Source organism: Condylura cristata, unplaced genomic scaffold (assembly GCF_000260355.1).
Source record: "Condylura cristata isolate star-nosed mole 26May11 unplaced genomic scaffold, ConCri1.0 scaffold00039, whole genome shotgun sequence".
Taxonomy (NCBI): Eukaryota; Metazoa; Chordata; class Mammalia; order Eulipotyphla; family Talpidae; genus Condylura; species Condylura cristata.
In genome coordinates, this window is record NW_004567140.1 from 3,713,631 (window position 1) to 3,724,351 (window position 10,721).

Consider the following 10,721-nt stretch of genomic DNA (forward strand, 5'->3'; position numbering starts at 1 on the left):
GGGCTGAGCCACCAGGAGCAGGACTATTCAGATGAAATTCAACTGGGCGTCAGTGGCATTAGTAGAGGCCTTTACAATGCTAAATATTTACTTTTAAGAGTCACAGAAATAGGTGCGTGGTTTGGGACTGTCTTTTGACAATTTTTTCCTTTCCTCTGGACTCAAGATCAGACTTGATGAGCATGAAGGGAGTAGCTGCCTCGAACATCAAAGCCCTCATTGCTAACCAGAGGGAGGCACTTCTCTCCTCTCTCCCCTTCTCATAAGCCCAACCTTATCTGGAGGGACCTCTGTCCCCAGAGCTGTAAAACAAGCTCTTTTTCTAAGCTAACGGTGCACAATAGTGTCAAATTATGTATAATGATTTTGTAATGTGAACTAATGCCACCAGGGACCTCGTGGAAAGTACCACTTTCATTAAACTTCTCCAGCAACAGGGTCTGAATACGAATTTTGAGGCAGTGGTAAATTGCCAGGCACATTTATTGTCAGCATTTTGCTGGCTGATCCTCTCTGCCAGGACCCATCAGGGCTGAATCCACCGTTGAGGTGCTTCTGAGGTTTTGGTGTGGCATGGGACGGGGTGGTCATGGCGACTCGCTCCCCTCCCCCTACTCCAGGCCCCGCCACCCGCAGAAATGGGGGCTGCCTCCCCCATCTGCCTCAGACATGCTGGCATCTCCAGAGAGGTCTCCACACTCCCCATGGCTCAGAGAGGGCATCTGGGCATCACCACAGAATTAATGAGACCTCCAATTACATTCATTTGCTTCAAGGAATTGTACCCCGCGGTGACCCCCACATTTCAGTTTCCCACCTCCCTACTGTTCCTTTAAAAAAGTAGCTAATTATCAGGGAATCATGCCCAAGAAGGACACATGGAAGAGACCTCAGAAAAAAAAAAAAATAACAGGAGAATGCCACTTCTCAGAAGCTCGCTGCCCGGGACTACCTGCCACTCCTGGACCCCACCGCCTGGTAGAGCTAAATCCCGCCCGTGTTCGGGCCACCACCACCAAGAGATGAGAGAGGAGACATCACTAATCAAAACTAACCCATGCCATTTCTCGGACTCTGCTAATCTTAATTGAATCAATCTCCCAGCCTCTCTTGACAGTGAAGAATGGCTCAAATCTGGGAGGCCAGGCTGGACACGACTCCGAGAAGAAAAAAAATCTTCCTTAATCATTAATTTGTCCAATCCCTCCCATTTGGCCCCATTCTTCACTGTCTTGGTGATGCACCCCGCTGCCCTCTGCGCTTAGTGATCACCCTAAGTGTTCTCCCCAATACGCTCTCACGGCCAGAAATCAACACTCTGGGGCAGCGCCTGTTCCCTCTCTCTGGGGTTCTCGTTCCTCTTCCAGTGGAGTCTAGCTGGAATTTAATTAAGTCCGATGAGGTCCTGGCGCCATTTGCTGGACCCATTGGTAAACAGGTTGAGAGTCCACTTTCCCCAAGAACTGAAACTACCGGGCAACAGATTGGTCTTGGGTAGGTCACGGGACAGCATGGTGCGGTCTTGGCTGCCCCGGGCCCAGCGAACTCATGTAGGCAGTGAAAGTGCTGCAACTTTGCTGTGTCTCAAAAGGAAAACGTCCCCTGGACTCGGGACATCAGTGTCCAGAAATCGTTTTTCTCTAAGTTATCCAGAGCTCAGAGTCTAGGTTTAACTATAAAGTTGTCTTTCTTTCTTTCTTTTTGAAAGATATTTTTATTTATTTATGCATCTAGAACTGGGGTGCATGCCGGGGGAGGGGAGGTGAGAGGCTTCACCAGAGACAGAGTGGGGAGCAGAACAGGCAGATCGAAGAAGTCCACTGCTGAGGGGAGCAGCGGGAAGACAGGAGAGGTCTGCTGTGCCCTGTGGGCCACTCCCTGGCCGGGGATTGAACTCAGGCTGTGGTAGTGATGGCCTGAGACTTAGCCCGTCGGCCACCCTGATCTGGCATTTGTGTATTTCCTGTCTCCCCAACTATATGGTAAACTCTGTGGGAGGATGTATCCGCACTGAGCGGGTGTCCTCTGACGATTTGTTTAATAATGGACTGTTTCCACTCATAGGGGCACGAAGTAGGGTGATGATTTCCACCCTCCATCCATCCTCCAGGGGAGGAAGAAGAAATGGGTGCTCTTTTAATGCACTTTAGTCTGGGGTGATGAAAAAATTCTGGAGATGGATGGGGTGATGGATAGACAACAATATGAATGTCCCCTCATTCTGAAGAATGGTAAATCCACCTATGTACTATTGCCACAAGGAAAGACAAGGAAAGTTAAAAAGGATAAATGACTGATTTCAGAGACCACATTCACGGAGAGACCTTCTGTGACTTGGGATTCTTGAAGATAAATTTCTTTTAAAGATTAATTTATTTATGCATACAGGCCAGAGATGCAGAGGGTGAGAGGCTTCACCAGAGACAGAGTGGGGAGCAGAACAGGCAGATTGAAGAAGTCCACTGCTGAGGGGAGCAGCAGGCGGGTCAGGAGAGGTCTGCCACACCATGTGGGTCACTCCCTGGCTGCCAGGGATCGAACTCCTGCTGAAGTGGCTTTTGCTTCTTAGTGCTGTGCTTTAACCCACTGCACCTCCAGGGAGGGCCCTGAGGATAAATTTTTATAATTCCTACATTCATAATGGTGTCCCTTGACAGGTCTTATACTGATCTCAAATGTCCAAATGTCCATAATAGAGGTACCCCCCCCCACACACACACCCAGAGCTCACTCTAAGAAGAATAATAGTGTGGAAAGTTCAACATGACGATGCCCCAGGCCCACTGGTCATTCAGTCCAACGTTATCCCTGCTTGGGATCGAGAATCTTCCACAAGATAAGGAGTCTTGTGGCTATTTGAGTTGAAGTCCCCAGCCAGAGGTGGGGTGCCAGTCAGGGCGGATTTATTATAACTTGCAAGCTGCTCCCCAGCGGGGCCCAGCCAGCTCCCCGGGGCTCTCTGTGTGTGAATGCCAGCTGGTAAAACAAATAAGACACTCTGTTCGCCCCCCGTGTCTCGCCATAAATTGGTCCCAGCCGCCCTCATGGGTCTGGAGTCAAGTCTGATTTACGCTGTTCGCGAGATTTATAGTGTCGTCATTGAACATAAAAAATAAAACCTCTCAAACATGAGTTTTTACGCATAAATTCCAGAGCTAGTAAATGTTTGGAAACTTCTGTTATCTTTAGAGGATACTGAACAGCTCGCCTCATTTGGGGGAACATTTCAGGTAGAATTCCACGTCGCTGGGATTCTCACGGGGTGAAGCAGGCGTGGGGAGGGGGCTCTCGGATGCTCGGTGCTTTGTTGCTGAGACTGGGTCTCTGCTGATAGTGGGCGAGGGAGCGGCATCCATCATTGGCCGCCATTGTCCTTCAGCCGCTCTTGGTCGAGGGGGCACAGATTTCATGTGAAAATGGCTGATGTTCTCAGCCAACTGTCTTCACTGGTTGTCCTAGAGAACTTGGTGGGCAGGGTTGGGGAGGGGGAGCCGAGAGTCCTCCCTGGTGGCCCAAGGGGTTAAAGAGCAGCATTATGAAGCTGTCACAACCACTGTGACCTGAGTTCGATCCCTGGCCAGGGAGGGACCCACAGGGTGCAGCAGATCCCACCTGTCTCCCCGCTGCTCCCCTCAGCAGTGTGTTTCAGTAGCTCCACCTGTTCTGCTCCCCACTCTCGTCTGCGGTGACTCCTCTCAGTTCCTGCCCCTCTGGCCTGCACCCCGCCTCTTGTATGCATAAATTAAAAAAAAAATCTTTAAAATAAGGAAATGCTAGGGATTCTTATGCCTGTGTGATGCCTCTGATATATGATTTTCTGATTCTAGACTTTAGAAGGAAAAGAACACCCCAAATTTTTCTTTATATTTTCACAAAATTTGTACAAGGAGGGATGCCCAGATATTTGTTGAGTAGAATGTGATGTTTTGTCCTTGAGCATGGGGTGAGGATGAAGAGGGGACTGGAGTTGTTAAGTTTTGCAAGGTTCATGACAGTGTAAACAATTCTTTGATTTAGTTTGTATATGCCATTTAAGAAAGACTCAAGTATTTCAGCCTCTGGAATGTTTAGACTGAGGAGTAAACCGAAGCAAAATTTCCTAAATTTGCCTAACATTTGGTCATTTTTGTGACATTCAGCTATTAAAAAATTTTCCTTTTTCTTCCGGGCTGATAATTGTCATTTTGAAAGCACTTTGCTGTTTGGATATTTTTCTACCACTCAGAGAATGATGAATCTCACCATATGCACATTTACATGGAATATATATATTTTTCTTGCTTAAGTGACAGTTTTAGGATCCTTCTAAGCAGTGATAAAAAACTCGCAGTTATAATGTGTGATCATTTTGCCTTTCATTATAATGCAGAATTTCTCCATGCAAAATCAGGCCAAGATATAAGCGTAAACCCAGGGGCAAAATTCATTCATTATGCATGTACATTATTTCCCCCAAATATTGATAATACTTTTCATAATAATTATTTTACATATATTAGCTCTTGCTGCTATATTAGTATTAAAGATACCTTTATTAATCTTGAATATTTTGCTGAATAATAAATAGGATCTCACAGGCTTGAGTTAAAAGCTGCTCTTAGCCAGAATGCTGTAAATCAGTTGTTTTATGAATAAGATTGGCTTCCGTATTTTTTCCTCAGGATTGCTTATTTAAATAATTTCCCCATTTATCGAATGTGTATTTTTAGCTAGAGACAAGTCCCTCCGCTGCTGCCCTCCCCCCTGGCTCTCTCTCCCCTTTGGAGAAAAATGCAAAATCACATCAACCTTCTTCTAAACCTTCACAGTCAGAAAGGGCAAACAGCCTGCATTATTTAACAGGCATTTCGTTGCCGCAAAGCTCCGCCACCATCACGGAACTGGCTTGCTTTCTTGTTAAGAGATAACAAGAATTAATGATAGCAATGAATACCACTTATTGAGCGCTAACTATGTGTGAGGCCTGGCAAGAATGAGCGCTTACCCTGCTTCTCCTGTTTGTGAACACTATGCTTCCCGCCATTTGACCTGGAGGAGACTAAGGTTTAGAGAGGTTAACATCACACCGCTGGTGATGGAGCTAGGATTTAAACCCCAGGTGGACCTAATTCCAAAGCGCACACTTTGAGATGCAAGCCCAGAGAGGGATGTTGTGTGGTGCAGAGGAAGGAGCCGGGTCTCTTGGCCAGTAACCACATCCTCTAACTGTGTCAGTGAGCGAGGAGACTGTTCACAGTCTCATTTTGTGCAGAGACCAAGGTCTAGGCAGAGTGTCTGTGCTGATTGATTAATAGGGCCTGCCTGTGTCTGAGTATCACAATGGATTGGTGATGTCTGCCATGGGTTCAGGACCTGGCGGTTAGCATACGGGGTGCTTGCTAAACCTGGCTTAGATTACCTACCTGCTGAATCACCTGTCTTTCTAAGGGCTCCATGCTGGGGACTTGGAATGATGCTTGTCATTGAGGAAAGAGATGGTTTTTCCAAATGTACAGGTCAAAAAGAAGAGAATAGAATATAGACTCCTCCAATGCCCTGGCACTTCTTCCCTGTGAAACTCCTCATTGTGAAGGAAAATCAAGGCAGGCTCCATTTTCATCACAACATTAAGCCTGACAGAAATGGCCAAAGATATTATCTACTTACCCTTCTCTCTGCTGGGACATAAACCTTACGAGAGCAGGAATTTGACCCGACCTGTTTACTACCTCCTTCCAACACCGAGATCTGTACCTGGCATTGGGTAAATGTTTGTTGAATGAATGCATGAACGAACGGCTCTTGAGATTTTCCCAGGAGCTACATTCTCCTTTGAGAAATTTCTGCTCGTCTCATCTCAGGCTCGTCCTGCCCCAACTCCACCTCTGGGTTTGCCCACTGTTGGTGGCTCTGGATTTCCTCACTTCATCCCTCTAGTCCCTTCCATCTCTGCCATTTACTCCTGACCCGCGTGTCTCCTTGGGATTTCCAGGGTGTGGAAACATATTCCAGAAGTAATTTGTATTCTTCAATATGGCCTCCTCAGCTCCCACAGCTAGGGGCAGGCTGGCTCAGTCAAGTTTTAGATATGCATATTATTATGTAAATGTACTTGAATTGAATATAATTTCCTGAAAAATATTTTCCAATGGAAAATAGATCTCCTAACCAGGCAGTACCTGAAGAAAGCTCCATTGTTTGCACAAAGCTTGCCCGAGACACACATGAATCTGAGACACTTATTTCAACAAGCTATTTTTAGAATTAATAATGACAATAACAAGAGCCAGGATTTATCGGATTCTTGCGAAGTGCCAAGTACTGAACTAAGTACATTAAAAATGTGTCTCTGTGTTAGCTTGCCAACATTTGAGTATCGCCCCAGGTCACAGATGAGTAAACTAAGGCACCAGTGGGCTTCCAGTGTGCCCAGCTTGAGGAAGAGCCGAGAACTAAAGCCACGTTTAACACCTCTGCTGAACTAAAGCCACGTTTAACACCTCTACTATATTCCTTCAAGCCCCAGCACCCCAACTTTGAATCAGGTTCAAAGTTGTCTCTAGGGAAATATTTCCATAAATCTGAAGGATTAAGAAAACAATGCACAGCATCTAACTCCTCTTCATGCTTTTTGTTCCATTATTCTAGCTGGTTGCAATGCTTCTCTAAGGGATAACTTGATAACCAGATATTTCTGGTTAACAAATGTGTGAAATAAATCAGAATATATCCCGACTCCAGGACAACACACAGCATCAAATCCACTTGGCTTTCTACAGAGAAGTGATATTTGCATTAAAAGATTGATTGTGTCATTCTCCCCAAGAGCCTCCAGAGGGGAGATTCCAGGGCAGATTCTGCTTCTTTCTTTCAGGGGACATTTGAAATGCTACTTGCACGTGAGCCCACAGACTTTTTGTCCACATGACTAATCCAGTCTCCTGTGACCTCTCTTTAGTGTGACAGGGAAGCGAGAACAGAGCCTGCAGCTTCTGCCGACCCCAAACATTTAGTTACATTAATCACTGTGCGTTTTTGGATTTTGAGCATCCAGAATGAAAGACACTTTCTTGGGGAGACATTGATCAAGCAGTCTACAGGTATCTGTACATCGAGGGACATTAATCATCTCTGAATTATCTCTCCCACCAGTAGAATATGTAAATGTGATTCCTGTCACTGATAAGGGGAAGTGAAATTATTCTTAGAGATTGGTCCATCTGGAGCTGTTGATACAATCTTACCTAAGACAATAGGTTGTAAAGATAAATTTTTTAGCATTACTAATCCAGCGTTGCCAATACCCATGGAGAATGGAGAAATTTAAAACCGAAGTAAGGATGCACAGTCAAGAAGACGCAGGAAAATAATCCCCACTTTTGTTTTTCTTCCTGCAATGTTATTTGGCAACTAGAAAGAACGATGCTTCCTGCATCATTAAAGGGGGGCATTTTTAGAAGGGGCTTGTTAGGCAGTTGGAAGTGTGTTCTGGAAAAGCTCCCATCCAGACAAAGGTTTAGCTCCTAGCACACAAAACAAAGGCCTTCACACCCAGAATGGGATTTCAGTCATGTCTACATGCTGGTAGGCCAGACATCCGCGGCGCAAATTTCCAGACTCTTCTGTCCCATCCAATACCTCATATAGAGTCTGCTAAAAGCATTTCAATGCAAAAGGAATAGGAAGATATGGATAGAGCTCTCTGCTGAGGAAGCAGACCAGGTTCTAAAGCCAGCCCTGCTCCTTAGCCCTGCAAATCGGGGTAAATGCCTTCCTTCCTGCTTCGGTTTATCCGTGCATATAAGCAATGGAAAAGGTAGAACAAGATCATATCTTCTCTGTGATAGAAAGATTGGTCTTCCTAGGTGCTCCATCTTCTCTGAAAAATTTGGGAACATTCAGTAGTGGCCTTGGGATTTGACCTCTGGATCAATCTGCTTATTTGCTGGGACCACAGGAAAACTTTGTGTTGTTGGGTACTGGTGGTCGTGTGACGTGTCCGCTGATGAAAGAGGCTTCTGGAAAGAGGACATAGAATCCCGAGTGCATATTATTATTACCAGAACTTAAAATCATTGCTCAATGAAAGGAGAAGGACGTTTGGGGGAACTATTCCTATTTGGAGAATCTGAGTGTGGCTACTGTATATTTCGCTAACGGGTTCAACATTCAAAGTTCCCCAGGAAGATTACTGAAAAATAATGCTAGCCATGAGTGTTCAGGGTTTCCCCCCACACTCTAAATCCTCTCTTCATTTTACTTTGATAAATAAAAGAAGCAAAGAACTCTAAATTGTTATTTTTCAACTCCAGGGAGGAAAGAAGATGAAGGGTTTCAACAGGCATGAGTTCAGCAGTTCCTAGCAATTAATGATGGAAGAGCATGAGATGGGTTATTAAGGGAGGTGAGGCGCTTTCTTTTTGGAGACATTTCAGAAAAGGACTAAGTGATGGCTGGCATACTCTGAGAAAGAACAAGGTAATTTTCTTCTATGATGTCAGTTTCCAAAAGGTCAGGGATATTTTCTTCCCCCTGGTCCTTAGCTTTCCTCAAATAATCTGTTATGAACCTGACACCTATTAATTTACCTAAATGTTCCTTGAACTTGGTGGGGTAATGAGTTCCTCAACTTTGTTGTCCCTTGTGAAGGTTAAGCCATGTCCCTGCTCCGCCACAGATTTCATATTTCTGTACAGAGTAGTGACCTCTCCCGCTTACTATGTCTCCTTCATCATCCCTCTTTCCAGAATTAGTAGGCTTCACATTTTTTAGCCTTTTACTCGTTAATAACCTTAGTTGCTTAGTTAGGTTGGCCCTGCCAGTTAGTTGGCAGGGTTATTGGGTGTGAATGTGAAAATTGTACCATGACAGGATCGTGCATTCGGTCAGATTCTCCAAATTTGTTCTGAAGCTTTTGAGCTTCTCATGGATGCTCCTTGAAGAAGGGACTTCATTTGGGACAATCTTGGTTGAAGAGGTAAATGGAATGTGGTCTTCCCAATGCCTTTTATGTCTTGCGGTGAGGGTGAGCTCTGGGACCTTCCTTGAGGAAAGGTGAGGTCAAAGGTCGCATGCCTGGAATGTGTGAAGAGTGGAAGCAATATTCAAGAGGGAGATAGACTGTATTAGTCTTGGATACTACTGGTGAGATGAAGAATTCATGATAATTTGTGAAATTTACTTATTTAAAACATCTTTTGTAGCAAAGAGGTACTGTTATATTCTGCTGGTAGGATGAAACGTGGCTTTCACAGTGCTTGTCAAAAATATCGTAGCAAAAATATTGTAGCCCTTTCTTTTTTAAGATCTATGTTTTTATTTAGGCAGAGAAGACCTGGGCTGTAAGCCAGAGATACAGGGTGGTGGTGGTGGTGAGAGGATTCACCAGAGGTGAATTGGGGAACAGAACAGGCAGATCTACTGAAATCCACTGCTGAGGGGAGCAGTGGGGAGACAGGAGAGGTCTGCTGGGCCCTATGGGTCACTCCCTGGATGGGATGGAACACAGGCCACAGTGGTGACAGTGCTGAGACTTAACCCCTAGGCCACCACGGAGGCCCAGCAAGTCCTTTTCTAGGAGTATATTCCAAGGAAATAATTATCAAATTGTATTAAGACTTAGTGGTAACAGTATTTACTCCTATGTTGTTCTGAAGGTTGATAACCCAAATATTTAACGAACAGCCTGGCAAGGACCAATTAATCAGAAAAGGCGGCTTCTGTGACATTGGAATGTGTAGCCACCTGCACAGGAGCTAAATATAGCCCGATTCTTTCTAGGAAAGATGTAAACTGAAAAAAAAAAAAAATCAGTTAATAAGTTGTGACACATCCCAGTAATGGAATACCTGAAAGGCTACTAAAGGCGATGTTATTAAAGACTATTCCAGGACATAAATATTCTTGAACTATTAACAGGTTAGAACGGGACAGAGACAGTGACTGTTTTGTAAATGAAATACAGGTGCACGGAGGAAAGACTGGAAAACTACACACCTAAATGTGCAACAGTCTGCAGTTGGTGGTCATTTTGCCCAGGTACATGCTCCATGCCGGGACAGCAAACGCTGGCCAGCAAGCCCAGTCGGGGTTCTGCCTGCTTTCGTGGCATTTCATTGGGACATGCATTGCCCCACCTAGCTGTTCTGCCTGCTCTGAGGCCGTGCCCAGCCCACGACAGCAGAGCTGACGGCCTCACGATCTAGAATACTTGCTAGTCAAGTCTTCGCAGAGAAAGCTCACTGCCTCCTGGTCTAGATTATCTGCGATGAATAATCTTTAACTTGTATAACAACAAGGTTTGTGGCCTCCCTGGTGGCCTAGGGGTTAAGTCTCAGTGCTCTCGCCATTAGGGCCTGAGTGTGATCTCCGGCCAGGGAGTGACCCACAGGGCTCAGCAGACCTCTCCTGGCCCGCCCGCTGCTCCCCTCAGCAGTGTACTTCGTTGATCTGCCTGTTCTGCTCCCCACTCTGTCTCTGGTGAATCCTCTCACCGCCCCCACCCTGTACCTCTAATCTACACCCCAGTTCTTGTATGAGGAAGAAAAAAAAACCTTTTATTACGCTTCACAGCCACTATCTTCAAACATGATCACATCATGTGTTAGGTTTTCCAGTTATGAATTTTGGGGGGCCCAGACATTCAGTCCACAGTCAGGGTGTAACTCAAGAAAAGACAATAAGCAATCAAGGCAACCAGATGGGAGACACAGGGAGACCTGAGGGGCAGCTTTGCCTTGGAC